The sequence below is a fragment of the Amblyomma mixtum genome, chromosome 3, assembly GCF_055824585.1.
Source record: "Amblyomma mixtum isolate Tamu chromosome 3, ASM5582458v1, whole genome shotgun sequence".
In the NCBI taxonomy this organism is placed as follows: domain Eukaryota; kingdom Metazoa; phylum Arthropoda; class Arachnida; order Ixodida; family Ixodidae; genus Amblyomma; species Amblyomma mixtum.
The window spans coordinates 344,749,996-344,766,650 of record NC_143014.1 but is presented as its reverse complement, the minus strand read 5'-3'; the positions used below and the strand labels follow the sequence as shown (position 1 = coordinate 344,766,650).

At 50.3% G+C, this 16,655-nt stretch overlaps 1 pseudogene; it reads right to left on the bottom strand.

Annotated features, from left to right (window-relative positions):
- Positions 1–7,163: 7,163 nt before the first annotated feature.
- LOC149356207 (uncharacterized) lies at positions 7,164–8,690 on the bottom strand (annotated as a pseudogene).
- Between the last annotated feature and the right edge of the window lie 7,965 nt (positions 8,691–16,655).

Genomic DNA, 16,655 nt, shown 5'->3' with positions numbered 1-16,655 from the left:
CATAACTCAGTGGGAATTTATTGCCTAACAGCGCCTTTTCACACGACCTGTAAATATTTCTGCCACCATTAGAGGGGGGGGGGGGAGGCATGCTGTACTTTGAAAACTACGAAAAACTTCTTGACATCAAAATGCAACAACGTTGAAAAACAATCTGCATCTTTGCGTTGTGTTGTGTTAGTGTCGCATAAGCATCTAAGGCTATCATGCGCCAAACACAAGGTATTGAAAATTCTTTTGTGCGGGATTTTATAAAAAGTGTAAAACAATGGTGGTTTAAAGCACCGCAAAAGTTTTGTGAGGCCTAACGTACCGAAGCTACAAAAGGGTACACATGGCACTATAACATCGCACACCGCAAGGGCGTTTTTGTATTTCGGCTTCATCGAAATGCAGCCGCCACGAACGATATCGAACCCGCGACCTTGAGATCAGCAGCCGAACGCCAAAGCCAGTGAGCCACCGTGGCAGGGTGTTTTCGCATTTAAAAAAGATCTTTTTTTCTGCCATACACAATCCGAGAAAGTGAATTCGTTTACCAAGTGCCCCCCCCCCCCCCTCCCCATCCATTCGTTCTTGATGAGGGTAATCAGCGGAGAGTTCAATTATCAAATTTTCTACCGTAATATGGAACCAAAATTTGCGGAGATAATTACAGCTTACTGCATATCAATGTAATGCTCTTGACATTAACAAATTAATTCCACTTCGCCGTTGCGGTTGCCATCACAACGGAAGGAAACTTTTCGTTGCCGCAGGGAGCCTGTTACCAATCCTTTGACAGCAATACGATAAGGAAATCGCCGCCCGCGCCGAAATTTCTTCGGGTTATGAAGGACATAAAATCCGTGGAGCCCAGGTCTGAACTGCGGGGTGAATGGTAAACCTCCATGGTGCGCGTTCCAAGATATCAACTTGTGATTTCCGAGCCATGTAATCTGGCGAATTGTGAATTATTTTATTTTTGTCGTCGACGTTATCAAAACCGTGTGACCATATGATTAACAAGAGCTTCAGTGAACAAGCTGAGAGACTAAGGGAAGCAGGTACAAAAAACGCTGGAGATGCCTTTTAAGTTGTCGCATGTTTCTGTGCGGCATCACTCCGCCTTATCATAAAAAGGTACGGTACGAAAAAACAAAACGGAAAGGTTAAATTATATCTTTGAAGAGGAGGCCGCCGCGGTTGCTCAGTGGTTATGGCGCCCGGCAGCTGACCCGAAAGACGCGGGTTCGATACCGGCCGTGGCGGTCGAATTTCGATGGAAGCGAAATCCTAGAGGTCCGTGTACGATGCGATGTCAGTGACCGTTAAAGAACCCCACGTGATCGAAATTTCCGGAGTCCTTCACTACGGCGTCCCTCATAGCCTGAGTCGCTATGAGACGTTAAACCCCCATAAGCCATAAGCCTTTGATGACGAGGAAACTTTTGCGAGCACAGACTTTGAAAAACGATGCTGCTAACCAGTGCTAAAGCGTTGCCGGACCTGATAACTCAGTCGCCCATATCGCCTCACTGCAGTGCAGTGACACGCAAGAAATCCTGGAACTGAGTGCCCAAGTTCCAGTTTACGAGAAATAATTGCCGAACGAATACATACAAAGATTTCTCGTAATACGCGGCTAATTTTTATCGACTGAAGGCTAAGCTAACTGGGCTCCCAGCCGCCGCAGTGGACTTGCAAGGAGGCATGAAAATGGTGGGATCACACACACACACACACACACACACACACACACACACACACACACACACACACACACACACACACACACACACACGCGCGCGCGGGTACAAAAAAGCCGGTAAAGAGAAAGGCTAATTCAAGGTGTTGCGGGTATTAAAAAGGGCTGTCCACCATGCAGGCAGTCGCAGACGCCTTAAACACGAATGGCGTGTGTGTCTTCGGCAGTGCTTGTGTGAGCGGTGCCGTTCGCTTCAGCCGCCCAAATTTGTTTCAACGCTCGACAGTGTGCGCGTGGCTCGTGTGTACTCGCCTGGAAATGCCCGCGCTTGGAAGACGCGATTGACTCCATGTAGCATCGCAGCGCAGCCGCACGTCTGATCCGGTGTCTCGGCAGTCGGCTGCGGGAGGTAACTTCTGCAGCAAGATCGTGCTTGCAGAGGGATGGAGACCTTGAGATCTTTTCCCGAGGGCCTTCTGCACCGCTTTGCCATTGAGAGCCCGTGCTTGACGAGTGAAGAAATGCTCGCCACTACAGGTACGGCAGAGGACGCCGACGCTCATCCAGAGCAGCCGCCGCCGGCTACGCAGCAGCAGGACACGCTGCAGTGGCTCCGCAATGACGACGCCTTGCCTCTAAGCATATCCATTTTCCTCAGGTTGGTGCTTTGCGGACGGACCTACGTATATTAAAAAAAAGAAAAGAATTAGAAACAACATTTTTTTTTCATTTTATTTGCACTACAATTTTGTGCGATTTTTTTGTTGAAAAATAAATGGCGAACGATGCTCTTCTCCTTCAAATGGTTAACCTCATAAGTAGCACAATTCGTAAATATTCACGCTGGTTGTAAGGTATCGGTAGTGCACGCGGGGTCATTGGGGCCGGTCGTTCTTTCTCAGCACCCCGTTGCTGCCGTCTTAGTGGACCCCCCCCCCCCCCCCCCTCCGCGACGGGACGGGACGGAGGGGTGCGCTCGAAGCGAAGAATGACATTTCTTGGAACGATGCGCGCGCGCGCGCGCGCAGGCGCCGGGCCGCTAGGGCGTCCATCGCCCTTTGGGGCTGATTCGCGTCGGCTAGGCAAAAGAGCGGTGGCAGCTTGAGACTGAAGAGCCACCACACGACGACACCCCCCCCTCAAGAGACACCAGCCGAGACACAAGCTCGCGACGAACGTCTCGTTCGAAAAGTCTACAGAATTCCTGAGGATTAAGCACTGCCGGACGGAACGGCGTCAGGGCGCCGTTGACGAGGGGGGCAGTAGAGATGTAGCCGCGAGCGGCGAAGGCCCGAGTTGGGTGACGCTACGGGTACCGGAGAGCCGCCGACTAAACAGCCTTGGGAAGCCTTGGAATGCGTTCTGCAGAAAATCCGGCCTCCTTATCGTCATCTTTTTCAGCGAAAAATGACCGCAGAAGCAACTCAGGTTGGCCACATTGGTCACCACCTTGTGGCGTCATGAGAATCTGCCCGCCGGATTCTGAGAAAACTGGCCACCGTGGCAGGTGGCAGCCAATGAAAGGTCGAGAAAGGCATCTTGGCAAGACCAACCCTGGTCTTCAATTTCAACCGATGGCAGCACCTTCCACCGCAGGACATTAGCGCATCGTTTAGCCGCGGCATCAGTGCGCCAGGATTGGAATGAGAACTGCCAGAGATCAGTGAATGTATGGAGAATGACCCATTACGCATTTATGAGCGGTAACACATTAACGCTATCGCTTCGCTACCTTAAAGAGTAGCTCTTGTGTCCTCTGTAATTGTATTGTCTTTGTCTTCTCCACAACCGAGCGCGTTGTTCGATGACAGTCGCGACTAGCTTCGGCTTTCTGTCCGGTCATGAGATCTGGTGGCGCCACCCCCTCCGCCATCGTCATCGCCGCTCAACCCACAAATGGGCTGGTAGCAGTTTCGCCGAAAAATGCTGCGACAACAGGCGTCTTCTGTCTTCTGAGTCAAATAGAAAAATAAAGGAGCACGCTTCAGCTTCGCCATAAAGGTGGCGGTTCCACTGCCGCCATCTTGCGAGTAGTTCAGATTCTGCCACCAGGCTACGACACTGATCCATGACTGGGAAAGTGTCTACCCGTTTTGCCCCTGAGCGACCCGAGACTGGTTCCGGTTGAGATGTTGAGATGTGTTTCCGGTCCTTTGTTGACCCGCGCGCTGCGTGAAGACTTTTCTTTTGTTGCTGCGCCTGCCTTCAGAGGGTTACAGATGAACCATGGCAAACCCGGCTGCTTGTCCCCGTCGTGCGTGGGGGGAGGTGTTGGCTGGGGGGATTCGGCATGCTTCTTTCTCTGCCTGCCCCTTGCTGGTTTTTCCACAACCACACGCGGTAGCCTTCTGCGGCTATGTAGCCAAGGCTAAGCATAGAGGGAAGAAGGGCCTTGCCGTCGCGAGTGGGGCTTCCTTTGTTCGGGTTATGGTTGTGGAAGGGTGAAGGGAAAAGTTGGAGAGCTGGGACAAAGAGGGTACCGTCTTTGCCCAAACGGCATCGGAGGGAGGATTTTCTTTGTTCGGGACAAGGATGCGCGGCAGGGGAACAAAGGACCGCTTCCCTCCCTCTCTTGTTTAGCCTTGCCTGCATAGCCACAGAGAGCTGTGCGGTCGACGTTACTGTCTGGAGGGCCTCATTTGAGGGTATGTGCCGCTACGTCCTTGCGTTGTACCCGACTATAGACTTTTCTATTTTCAATGTCGATACATATATTAGTGTTGGCAAAGGAAAAGAAAGAAAGAAAAATAATGCTGCCCAGCACGCAGTAAGCGAAAAGGGAAAGCGGACGACAAAAATAGAAAGGTGTGACATCATGCAAATTATATATGCTTTTTTATGTCCCAGGTATATACTTCTGGCGTTTTTTTTGTTTTTTTGCAATGAACCTTGTAGTTGAAGTCGGTGCCTTTCTTGTGTTCTTCTTTCTGCCCTCGTCTTTTGCGCGTACAATCACTTCGTCCCTGTTGATGCGTAGTAATATTAGTAGTAGTCGTAACACTCCTTATCTAGAGTGTAACCTGCCAACTCGAGCGCTGAAAAAAAAATATTTTCTATCAAATAATGTTACATCTATGATAACACAACTGTAACAAAGACAGCTAGACAACTTCAGACAACGCTCGACGGATGCCTGTCCAACCATAGAATCTAGGGTTGGTGAAGAACAAGGTTTAGAGAAGTGGGCAAATGTCAATTTCTGTTTACCGCTGAGATTAATCGATATTGCACAAGAGACGTGAAATTGCTACCGAGAGGGTTACCACCACAGCGTGTCGGAATAAAAAATATTCGTCGTACATGCGGCGGCATCTTGCAACCAATTCGGGACGGTCAGTTTGAACAGAATTTTGCCAAGGTTTACAAAAATGCAGTATAGATGCATATCATTCACGAAGCGGACTAAGTCTAAACACTGTACGAGGAAGGGGGGGAGGGGGGAGAAACGTTGTCAAAAAAGGGGCCGGCTATAAAGGGATAGTTCTGTAGGCACTTAGGGCGTCCCCCTCCCCTCTCCCGTTTGGATCCTGAACTGTGTGCTCTTATTTATGTTAGACGTACACCACCCGTCAAAAGTATACGGCCCAAGGGGTTTGCTTGTGAGGCCTGCTGCGTGCCTCGTTATGCATGCTCAGCGACCGTGACCTCTCGAGAGAGGAATAGCATCGCTTCCTCAACCCTCCCAATCTTTGGAGTGCTAGATGTGCTAGGGAGCCCCACTAAACAGCTTAGAAGCGAACCCCTGGGGCTGTATACTTTTGACGGGGACTGTACGTCTTTCTTCTTGCATCTTCATCATCAGCCTGACTACACCCACTGCAAGGCAGTGGGTGTAGTCATCTTCTTGCATCTAGTTTGCCTTATTTGGTTGCTTACTGCCTCTAGAATTTTCCATCGCGTGCTGAAATGTATATCTTACTCGCCTTGCGTCGATTTGCCCTGATTTGGGGTTGGTCAAAGATAGAAAAAGCGTGCGTGCGTGTGTGCGCGTTCACGCACGCGTACCTGGAAATTGAAGCGACAGCTGTTATTTTCACACCGTCTGTTGTCAGGCAACTATAACGTCCTTCTAATCATTTTTTGATATTTTTTTTCCCGCGATATTTTATTTGACACTGAAATGCGATGTCAAGAGCGGCACGCTATGGAAGAACGTTGGCAGCTGCTTCCTTGTCTTGCTTCAGCTTCCCGTAATAATGCACGCGCTAAAAGCAGAGTGCATACCTTTGTAGTTTTCGAACCAATATATTGGGCGGACTACTGTCCATTATTTCAATGTAACCGGAGTGTATTGTCATATTTATTGCACAGGGAACACGCAAGAAACGTGTGTAGTACAGTCATGAAATTTATGAGCGTGAACACGGGAGCGCATGGCAAGTATCCTCAAGACCTACTTGTGGCGACACGCGCCGGCTGCTTTCATGAACGTGGTGGAAAGGGCTATGCCGCCTTGCCTGCTTCCAGCAAGAAGAAGGACACACCTCCCTTTCCACTTTGTTTATGAAGGCGACCGCCGCGTATCGACAAGAGTAGGGCTCGAGGCTATCTGCCACGCGCTGCTGTGTTCACGCTCAACAATTTCATGACTGCACTTTCGTGTTGAGCCCGCCCTTTGGTTTCATGGGTTAGTAGCAAATCATTTTGAGATGGGCCAGTTGCCATGCATTCACACATTCGCAGCAAAATAATTCGCTTCTGATTTTTATTCCATACAACACCGTCCATTGCGTGCGAAGCAGTTCTTTTCAGCAAATACTGAATGATTAGACGCGCCGACCAGATCGCATTCTGTCGGATCTGGAATGCGCCAATTTTTCAATTAATTTATCAAGTAAAAAGAAGGCGAAAGCAATTACATGCACATTTTTTACTGGTCGAACCAGTTAGTTTACTGTAGACGGCATGCACTTTCATCGTAGTGGTTATTCGGCTCCCCATGGTAATTCATGAATAGGCAAATAGATGTCACAGAGGTAAGGTAAGTGGTTTTATTGCATGATAAATGGAAGGGAAAAGATTGTTGCTAGCCCCGGCAACTGCCACTGCTGCTGGAAGCACCTGAGCTGGGGCAGCGGAAAAAAAGGATAGCAGGCAGTGTCTAGAAGTGAAATGAAAGCGGTGAGGGGATAGTAGAAAGGTCAGGGGGAGAGGTACACTGGCAATAAATCTATTTACATATTAACATAATAACATATATACAGGTCGCACGCACGTGAAGGTCTTGTAGAGCACAGTGCAAACACACGCGCACGACATAAAACCAATACAGCTGGAGTGGGGGCGTCCAGCTGTTCATCGTCCAAGGTAGCACACGCGGAGCGTTCCCCGTCTGTTTGAGGAATGCACAGAGGCTCACCACTGTTCGCTCGAGGACGCGCGCACTGCCCTGCGGCCACAACAGCATCGTGAGAGCGTCTGGGAGAATGCCCGGAGCCCTGTAGGCTGCGAGCATGTCACGACGAGCATCGGCGAACGCGGTAGAGCGAAAGAGCAGGGGCTCTAGAGTTTCCGCCGCACCGCATCCGTCACAGAGGGCAGGGCATGTCAAGAGGCAAGGCAGTCATTCTAGCTGCTGGGCTGACTGCTGGTTACCTCAGGCAGTGCTTTCTTTTTTGCTTTTTCCCTGGCCTCTACAGCAATCCTGTTCCAGTCTGGGCGGCGCACTTCCATGGAGCGAGCAACGCGGGAGTCTACAATTTCTGGAAGAAGGCAGTCTCTATAAAAACGTACCAGAAATGGCTTCATTTTCGTTGCCCAGAAATTGTCATCTCGGCGTACCTCTTGCACGTGTATTCCCTTTGTTGTATACACTACGAAGTCACAGATATTCCTTCTGGTGACATGAAGCTGGCCCTGCACTTGGTAAGAATATCTGTGCGATCGTCTAAGCACTGGATCGCCTTCCTTTTGCTTCTTCTCTGAGAACTTTCGCGCTGCTTCCAGGGGCTCACCTTCCTTTGCAGTTAACGGGCATTTCACCTCTACAATTCGGTCCTCGTCAACCACCCCGTCAGGTGACGCTGCCATGCTCAAGGTCAACAAACAGCCCGCATGGTTGAACAACTCTGTTCATCTGTGCTCCGTATAACTGGAGTGCAACGCTCTCATGCTGCTTGCCGTGCTCCGTGGCAGAATTTGTGAAGCTCTTTGGATGAAGCAGGGCCTTTACCAGTGCGTCACAGGGTGTGCAGTCCCTTCTTATGCAGACAGCGTGGAAATTTGAAGCAGTGAGGCGGAGCCTCCTTTGCTCGAACCAATTCGAATTGTCTGCCTGTCCCCGTGTTTGCGCCTCAATCTGTTCGCATAGTTCCTTATCAACTTGGAGCTCCTGTAGCTGCCTTTCTGCTTTCTCAGCTAACTCATCAGGTGGCATGTCTGGCTTCATGCAATTGGCCCCATAGTGAGGTGATGAGGTGCAAGCGGCACGGATCTTCCGGTCATGCTGGCTGTCAAAAAGTCTTTTCCTAGGCAATCGCCGGTCTTTTGCAGCCATTTTCCTGTTAGCATACTTCTTGTAGACAGCACCGGGGCTCTCGCGAATCATTGCTTTGCTAGTTTTTGCGTGCCACTGGGGCCCCAGCTGGAAGCTTAGCCCAGCAGCTTGGCAGCGATGCTCATAGGAACCCTTCTGGCACCGGTTGATCTGCTTGCCGCCACAAAGCTTAGCAACAAGAGACATGAGGGCTTCCGCAAGGTTGCTTGTGTCATCATTGATGAGACGGTCAGCTTTTTCCGCAATACTGTTGGCTGCAGTCATTATCTTTGTTTTCAGCATGGTAGGAAGCGTCCCGTATAAGTCTTCACCCTTGGTGCGGTCACAGAAATAACTTTTGCAGCCATCATGACACCCAAACACATGTTTTGGGCCATTTCTCAAGTCAGTGGCCAAATCACGAACAAGCTGTCTTTCATCAGCAGGATCCTCTCGTAACATTTCGGCATAGTGACTGACAGCCTTGTGCGCACCGTTCTTTATGCGCTTTACCGTATTTACTCGCATAATAGGCACACTTTTTTTTCCAGAAAATCCGGCTCAAAGTTCGGGGTGCGCCTATTACGCGGGGTAAAATTTCCGGAAATTTTTCGACTCTCAAAATTGAACACACCGCGTAAACGCACTCGTGTACGGGCCGCACCCCGTTTTCCCGAAGAAAATATTAAAAAAAAAAGATCCGTGTAAGGGCCGCACCGAAACTTTCCACTATCCACGCGGGAATAGCCTTTGGAATGCACGCGCCGAGGCCTCTGCGATCGGCTCCGGCTACGCGCAACGGGCGCTTGATCGTGGAGGCCACACACGCGCACAGGAGCTTCCAGACGCCACCGTCCTGAGTCACCCGCGCAGCGACGGCGGCGGCGCGCCAGCTGTGCGCCTTGTGATGTCGCTGCTCCTCGCGCATGCGCAGTATGGACTTTCTTCAGCTCCTCGAAATGGCTCGGCGACTCGTGTAGTGTTGCTTTCGAAGCAAAACTTTATTGAGTAGAACGCGATTGTTATCGGGTGCCGTTTCAAAGTTCGCATACTCATAATTACTCATGTACGCATCAGTGCACAAAGACACTTTACGAAGTCACAGACCACAACGCATTCACTAAGTTCATTTTTAAGAGCGTTCGCTCGTCTACATCGCGTTTCTCGATTTCTTGAGGTCTGCTACCACCTCCCTTCGGTGTGAAATATTGTGTCCGAGGAATTTAAGAGGACGGCACTGTTGTGAACGTGAATTTCTAACACCGGAACGCTCCCAGTGTTGCGCGTTCGGCCGACAAGCCGGAGCAATGAAGAGACGGGGGGTTAAGGAGCAGCGTGAAAAAGGTATATGTATTTACATATTTACAAGTAGCGAGAAGCACGATACATGGCACGATGTATCTCAACAGGAAAAAGACACCGACACAGGAGACGGGAGCCCTTAAATAGAGTCGGCACAGACTCCCGCCCCTTTTTGTCCAATCAGGAGCGTCCTGTTGGCTGATTGGCCGGCAAGGCTTGAACGCCAACCCGGGTAGCGTTCCCGTAGCTGTCCGGCCCGAACGCACAACGCGCTCCACGATGACGACGCGCAGGCTCGGAGAGACGCCGGCTTGGACGCCGTCCTTGGGGAGCGTCTCTGTAGCTCACCGGCCGAACGCGCAACACTGGGAGCGTTCCGGTGTTAGAAATTCACGTTCACAACAGCTCGCCCCCGCCCGGAAAATCGTGCACGAAGGGAAGAGGTCCGCAGCCACTTCGCGAAGTGCCGAGGTCGGGGCTTAGTCTTTGTCCGCCGGCCGTCATCGGCTCGCCAACCGGTCTCGTCAGGTCTGGAAGGGAGGTGGTCTGGACCGAACACAACAGCAGCCAGCAAATGCCCTTCCATCTCCCCAGAGATCTGCCAGGCTTCTATACTACCAATACTTTCGCTGACAGGCGACAGGTTCAATCGCGAGTGCACTGTCGCATCACAGACTTCTTCGCGAGTAGAAAAATAAGACTACAAAACAGAAAAAAAAATTAACAGCCCATCCAAATCCCTTCTATTCCTTTCCCTTTTTAGAAGCATCGGCTTAAGCCATCTGCGTTGGCGTTTGCCTTTCCTTTTTTGTACTGAACCTCGAAGCTGAATTGCTGCAGAGCAAGGCTCCAGCGCAGGAGGCGACCATTTTTGCCCGACATGCGTTCTAGCCAGGTTAGAGGACAGTGGTTCGTTTGTACGATGAACTTCGTACCAGACACGTAGCAGGCAAGTTTTTGTATCACCCACACCAGGCACGCGCATTCCTTTTCAGAAGCTCTGTATGCTTCTTCCCTGGCAGTGAGCTTCCTGCTTACATAAAGGATTGGGTGTTCGTTCCCTTGATCATCGGTCTGGCAAAGCACAGCACCCATTCCCCTGTTGCTCGCGTCACACTGGATTATGAACTGTTTTGTATAATCCGGGGTCTTTAACACGGGATCCTTCCTCAGGGATTCCTTTAGAGTTAGAAAGGACTTTTCTTTCACGCAGTTCCAGGCGACGCGCTCTGGTTCAGTTTTGCGTAAAGCGTTGGTGAGAGCGCTAGCGATGTCCGAGTACCACGGGATGTATTGCGGGTAGTACCCTACAAGACTGAGAAAGGCTCTCACATCATCCTTTGTTTTCGGTGGAGGGCACGTTGAAATGGCGAGCAGCTTTACCTCAGAGCTACGCATGTCTGTCTCCCTGCGATTGTCTCTCCATTTTCTACGGGAGGAACAAGACGAGAACGATTTGCTTTCTCTTGCGGTCTTGTCCCTTTCCTTACGCCTTGCGCGCCAGACGCGACTTTCCATTTCGCGTGCGTAACGCTTCCGGTGGAACCGTCCTTTCTTTTTCTTTGTTCGTGGTGGCAAGTGACACCTTTCAGAAGTGTTTATTTTCTTGCGCACCCTTCCTTTTCGCTCGGTGTGAGGTTCGCACCTATCCGGTCTTTTGATTTTGCGTCTACTAAATGGAGCTATCTTAGCTCGGGGCTTTCTATGGCGATACCTATGCTTGTCCTGATAGCGACAAAACAACAGCCCCTTTCTTTTTAGCAGCGTGACACTCTTCAGCCGCGCCCTGCGCGGTCGCAGACCGACAGTAGCTTTAGCAAAACCGAAGGTCTTAAGTGCGCGTTGACCCCTGCGAGCTCCAGACGCCGCGCAACAATGATTCGTACCGCCCTCGGCCGCGCGTCTCCGACACCTGAGCAGTACTTTAAAAGTTGAATGCGAAGGGGGAAATATCGAATACGAAAAAAATGCCAGGGTGCCTTCCTTTCTCAGTTCCTGAACACCCTTCCTTTCCTTTTTTTCCCAGGCGCGCGTTCTGCTGCGTTCTTTCACGCGGTGGCAGTGCGCGCTTGTTAGTGGCCCACTGCGCGTTCCACTCCTCGTGCAAAAACTTCTGCAGTGTCGCCACAATGGGGCAGGTGGCTTTCGCGTTCTTTGAAACCATCTAGTCAATTTGGCCTGCGTGCGGTGCCTATCGCATCTGGAGTGCCGTGGTGAAAGTCTTGCATGATTACATTGTCGACGTGCCTTCACCCTTATGACGTTTTTGGCCCGTCCTTTGTCCTTTCTCTGTGGGCTACCCCTTGGCTTGGCTCTCCTTGCGCGAGGCCGCTTTCCGGAAACTGCTCTAGATGTTCTTTCTTGCACACCTCCCGTTATCGTGGTGCCTTCATCCTCCATATCTGCTTTTTGACTAAGCATCGAGCCGCCTTTCCCATCTGAATTTAAACTATCGGCTCGCGCTTTCGATGAATCACGGCACGTCGTAACCTCAAATTGTTCCGACTGCACTTTACTTTCCGCTGAGTCTAGCAACCTGCTCTCCTGAGGATTGCTATCCGACCCCATGAAACTAAGTACCTGGCCCGCAACTCTATCTGAACCACTCCCTTTGGATAACGTTGCGTTCTGGCCTGGCGTTTCAGCGACGCACTCAGGTGACTCACAGTCACTCTGATTACAGCAAAGCGCCTCCAATAATTGGCTACTGTTGCTCACCAGCCGCATCGAAGGAGCGTCTCCTTTCAATCCTTCACTGCGCTGGCCTGTGAGCTCACTACTCTCTTCCTGAGAGATAACAACTGACTCACTGTTAAAAGCAGCATCTGCTTCTGGGTTTAAACCTTCCCTGCCGTTACTTCCCTGAGCAACGGTTGTGTCCTCAGCTGACCAAGCGGGGTTCCTAGGCTGGTCGCTGACACACAGATGGGAGCGCTGCCCCCTTTTATCACTTCGGACTTTAGCGTCCGCCTCTCCTTTTGGACGGTCGTCCCCTTTTACTGCTCCGGCATTCTTAAAAACTGGCTTCGCGCCTGTTTCGTCTGCTCTATGCCTAGCGGGGTACCGTTGCTTGTACCTGTTGCTTGTGCCACGACTTTCAAGCAACACGCGGCGTGACGCATACTCTTCCGCGAGTTCAGCAGCCTTCTCAACAGTGTTTACCTCGGCCCTGTCGAGAATCCACCAACGCATTCGATCCGGAATTGTGTCATAAAACTGCTATAGACACATGCATTCCACGATCTTCCCTGCGTCCGCGTGAACGCCTGCGCTCTTTAACCATTCCACTAAGTTTGTTTTCAAGTTATAACCAAACTCGAGGTAAGATTCTTCTTTAGACTTAGCGGCGTTTCTGAAACGCTGTCGAAAAGCCTCGGCAGACAGGCGGTACTTCTTTAGGAGGCTTGCCTTCACGGCCTCATAGTCCTCCGATTCTTCCGCACTCAGTCTCCCGATCGCGTCCGCTACCTTACACGGCAACAGGCTCAATAGTTGCTGTGGCCACCCATCTTTCCCAAGATTGTTTTTTTGGCATGTCCTTTCAAAGTTCACCAAAAAAATACCAATGTCCTCGCCTGGCTGGAAGGGTTGCATGAAATCTTTAATTTTGATTGTTTCCCTTCCTCCTGGGCTGGGGTATGGTGGCGGAGCGACGCCGGCTTCGGCTCTTTTCGACTCCGCGTAAAGTTTCTTTAGGTCAATTTCCTGCTGTCGGCGTGCTAACTCGAGCTCCTTCTCTCGAAGCTGAAGCTCTCGATCGCGTTGCTTCTGTTCCAGCTCCCGCTGTTCCTTCTCAGCTGCTTCCCTTTCCTTCTCAGCCGCTTCCCTTTCCTTCTCAGCCGCTTCCCGTTTCTCTTCAGCTGCTTTCCTTTCCTTAATCAATTCCCATGTCTCGATAAGCTCTTCATCGTCCGCACCGCAAGATATTATTGCCTCTATGATTTGCGGTTTCCGCACGGCCTTCCCAAGTTCAACCCCTAATTCTTTGCTGATCAAAATTAGATCCGGCTTTTGCAAAGATTTCAGGTCCATGATGCGCTCAGACACTCGACCGGTCCCCTATCTCTTCTTAGCAATGCGTAACACAATCAGTACTCACAGCACTGCCAAAGAAAGCCTGCCAGCATTGACGCTAAATTCAAAAGCCTGGCAAAATACCTCAGGGAAGAAAGGTCGGACACTCACAGAGCCACGATCATGGGGTCCACCAACGTGGGAGCTCTTGCAACTGCGAACGCTGCTAGGCGATGCGAAGAGCTGACTTCGATCCCACCGCTGCCACCAGTTGTTGAGACGCGGGCTCTCAGTTGCCGTCGGGACGCGGGTCCGCTGTCGCCGACAAGCCGGAGCAATGAAGAGACGGGGGGTTAAGGAGCAGCGTGAAAAAGGTATATGTATTTACATATTTACAAGTAGCGAGAAGCACGATACATGGCACGATGTATCTCAACAGGAAAAAGACACCGACACAGGAGACGGGAGCCCTTAAATAGAGTCGGCACAGACTCCCGCCCCTTTTTGTCCAATCAGGAGCGTCCTGTTGGCTGATTGGCCGGCAAGGCTTGAACGCCAACCCGGGTAGCGTTCCCGTAGCTGTCCGGCCCGAACGCACAACGCGCTCCACGATGACGACGCGCAGGCTCGGAGAGACGCCGGCTTGGACGCCGTCCTTGGGGAGCGTCTCTGTAGCTCACCGGCCGAACGCGCAACACTGGGAGCGTTCCGGTGTTAGAAATTCACGTTCACAACAGCACCCATAGTAAATCAACATAGTAACCCAATTGGTGATTTATTGGTGACGTCATTCGAATATCCGATTGGTGACGTCACTTGTTTTGTGGCGTCATAATTAACTTGTCACGACTATGTTAAATCACTTTACACTCAGTAATTAATGAGGGATCATAAAACGAATTAGATACTTGGAATCCTCTACATGAGTAGAACATGTTAGACACCAAACTTGAGTAATAAGTTAATATTTTGTTATGGTTGTGCTTATATTTACTAGCTTATAATTCACCAACCGATAACGTCGTGATCTAACTAATGGATATTCGAAACGGGCTCAACGAGTAGGACGTGTTAGACACTAGTATTGTCTAATTAAGTTAATATTTACTTATGGTTCGGCTTAACATGACGGCCATGCTGTCAGCGCTCGGCAGCTCACAATTGCATACCCCATGCCGATCGGGCACCTATCGCCTTGAGGTAAGGAAAAGTAGCCCTCCAATGATTCGAAAAACTTTTTCGGCCCAAATTGGCCGAAGTCCTTAACACAACGATCTGCATCTGTGTCATACTTACGCCACATGTGTATCAGTCGAGGTGGCCAGCTAACAAATGCTCTTTATTGCTGAACATACAATGCTTTTATAGCCGAAGGGATGTGTCAACCAATGCGCATATCTAATCTAGGCGAGCACGTTGAATCGCCGCACTAGGCATGGCACGTGCGTCATTCCCGATACAACATGTAAGGAATAAAATGAAGTCCGTGTCACTTCAAGGGTTTTTTTTTCAAATGCGACAATGAATGATAAATTTTGCGGGAGAAGCGTAAAATTTTTGTTCACAGCCCGAGGTTCTTTAAGGTGAACGGAAGCTGCAGCGCACTGGAGTTTTTGCACACTCCGGTAAGCAAAGACACGCTGTACTCATGTATCATAGATGTGGATGCCTTGAAATATTTAGGATTCTATTCATATGTGCCTGTATTAGTTTGCAGGGTCTTTTGTTTTACATAGGCAGGAAGCGGCGTTTGCCTGCGGCTGCTCTCTGCGAATAGTACCGTCGATATGTGCTATAATTGTGTACGGGCACTGGCCGCTGAAAACACGAGCATGGTAAAATCGAGAATTATGCAGCCGCTATAGTGAAATGAAATAATGTTTGCCCTTGGGGCCAGGCATGGGTTGTAGCGCCGTGTGGTAGGGACTTAAAATAGAGTCGAAACCACTTTCTTCTTGCGATTACACGCCGGCTGTAACAGAAAACATGAAATGAAATACGTCTTTTGTACATAGTTGAAAGGCGCTTAGGTGCGGCGGCGATCCTACTGCCAAAGAATGCAATTCATGTCGGCCGATTATTCTGTACCTCGAAAACACCACCGCTATGAATGCCTCTGATCAACGCACGCGGCGGTCCAGTGTAAACCAGCAAGGTGCTGGCGCTCTGCCTTTTTCTCCGACTTTTTCCTCGACGGACCGCCGCGCATGCCAGTTACGACAATCCCATCATACCATTGATCTGGTACTAAGAGTCGCAGTAATATATGGCAATATTTACTCGATATTGCCCTTCAATTGTACAATTTGTTCACGTTAGTAGTTACGTGAGTGCATCGTTAAGCGAAAACAACAGAAAAATACTCACCTCAGGAGATACGTTTGGTAACGATCGAGCTGACCAAGCGACTGATGTTTTTAGGTGCTTAGAGCCAACTTTAACTTCAAATTTGTTTTTTGAGCCTAAAGTCAAAACAAGCATAATCGTTTGCACCTCGTGACGCAAGTGACGTTTGAAACATGTTCAGAATCTCCATTTCGCTAGCGGAAGATATATGCATACTTGCATGCGCTGCTTACATAATACATGCGTGGATACCTACACGTAGCCAAGCATTATTTCTCACTAAGCTTTGCAGTGCCACCTTCTGGTGGGATGAGCGCTTATGCCGACCGCGTCGGAGTTCTCCGCCTTTCGAGTTCGTTATTACGTCACCGCTAAATTACTGCACACGCACACAGACGACGATGATACAAGGGAAGGTGCGCTACAAAGGCAAATATGAGCCTCCCTATGAGTTGGCTCGGTAACAGCGGTGCCTTCAAGGTGGGTAGATTGACAGTCGATAGTTCGCCCCAAACTCTACTCGGATGAGCTTCGATGCCGGCAATGACGTAGGCGCGAATGTGCCCGTGAGCGCGTGCGTCCACGGAAAAAAATGGCTGAGGCTTAGCTAAGGTTAAGCCTAGTCAGATGCGAAGCATATTGATGGCTAGGCTTGGTAATACATGGCTTTCCTTGGTTGACGTTCATCCCGCTCTTCATCGGTCTCTGTGGCACGCTGAAGCTTTCGCTTCTCGTTCAAATCAGCCCTGCTTCTAGGCGGCATCCCAACACCTGGCCGCCTCGTAAGTGCCCGGAGAGCGAGGCAAGCTCAGCTTTATACCGCTGCTGTAG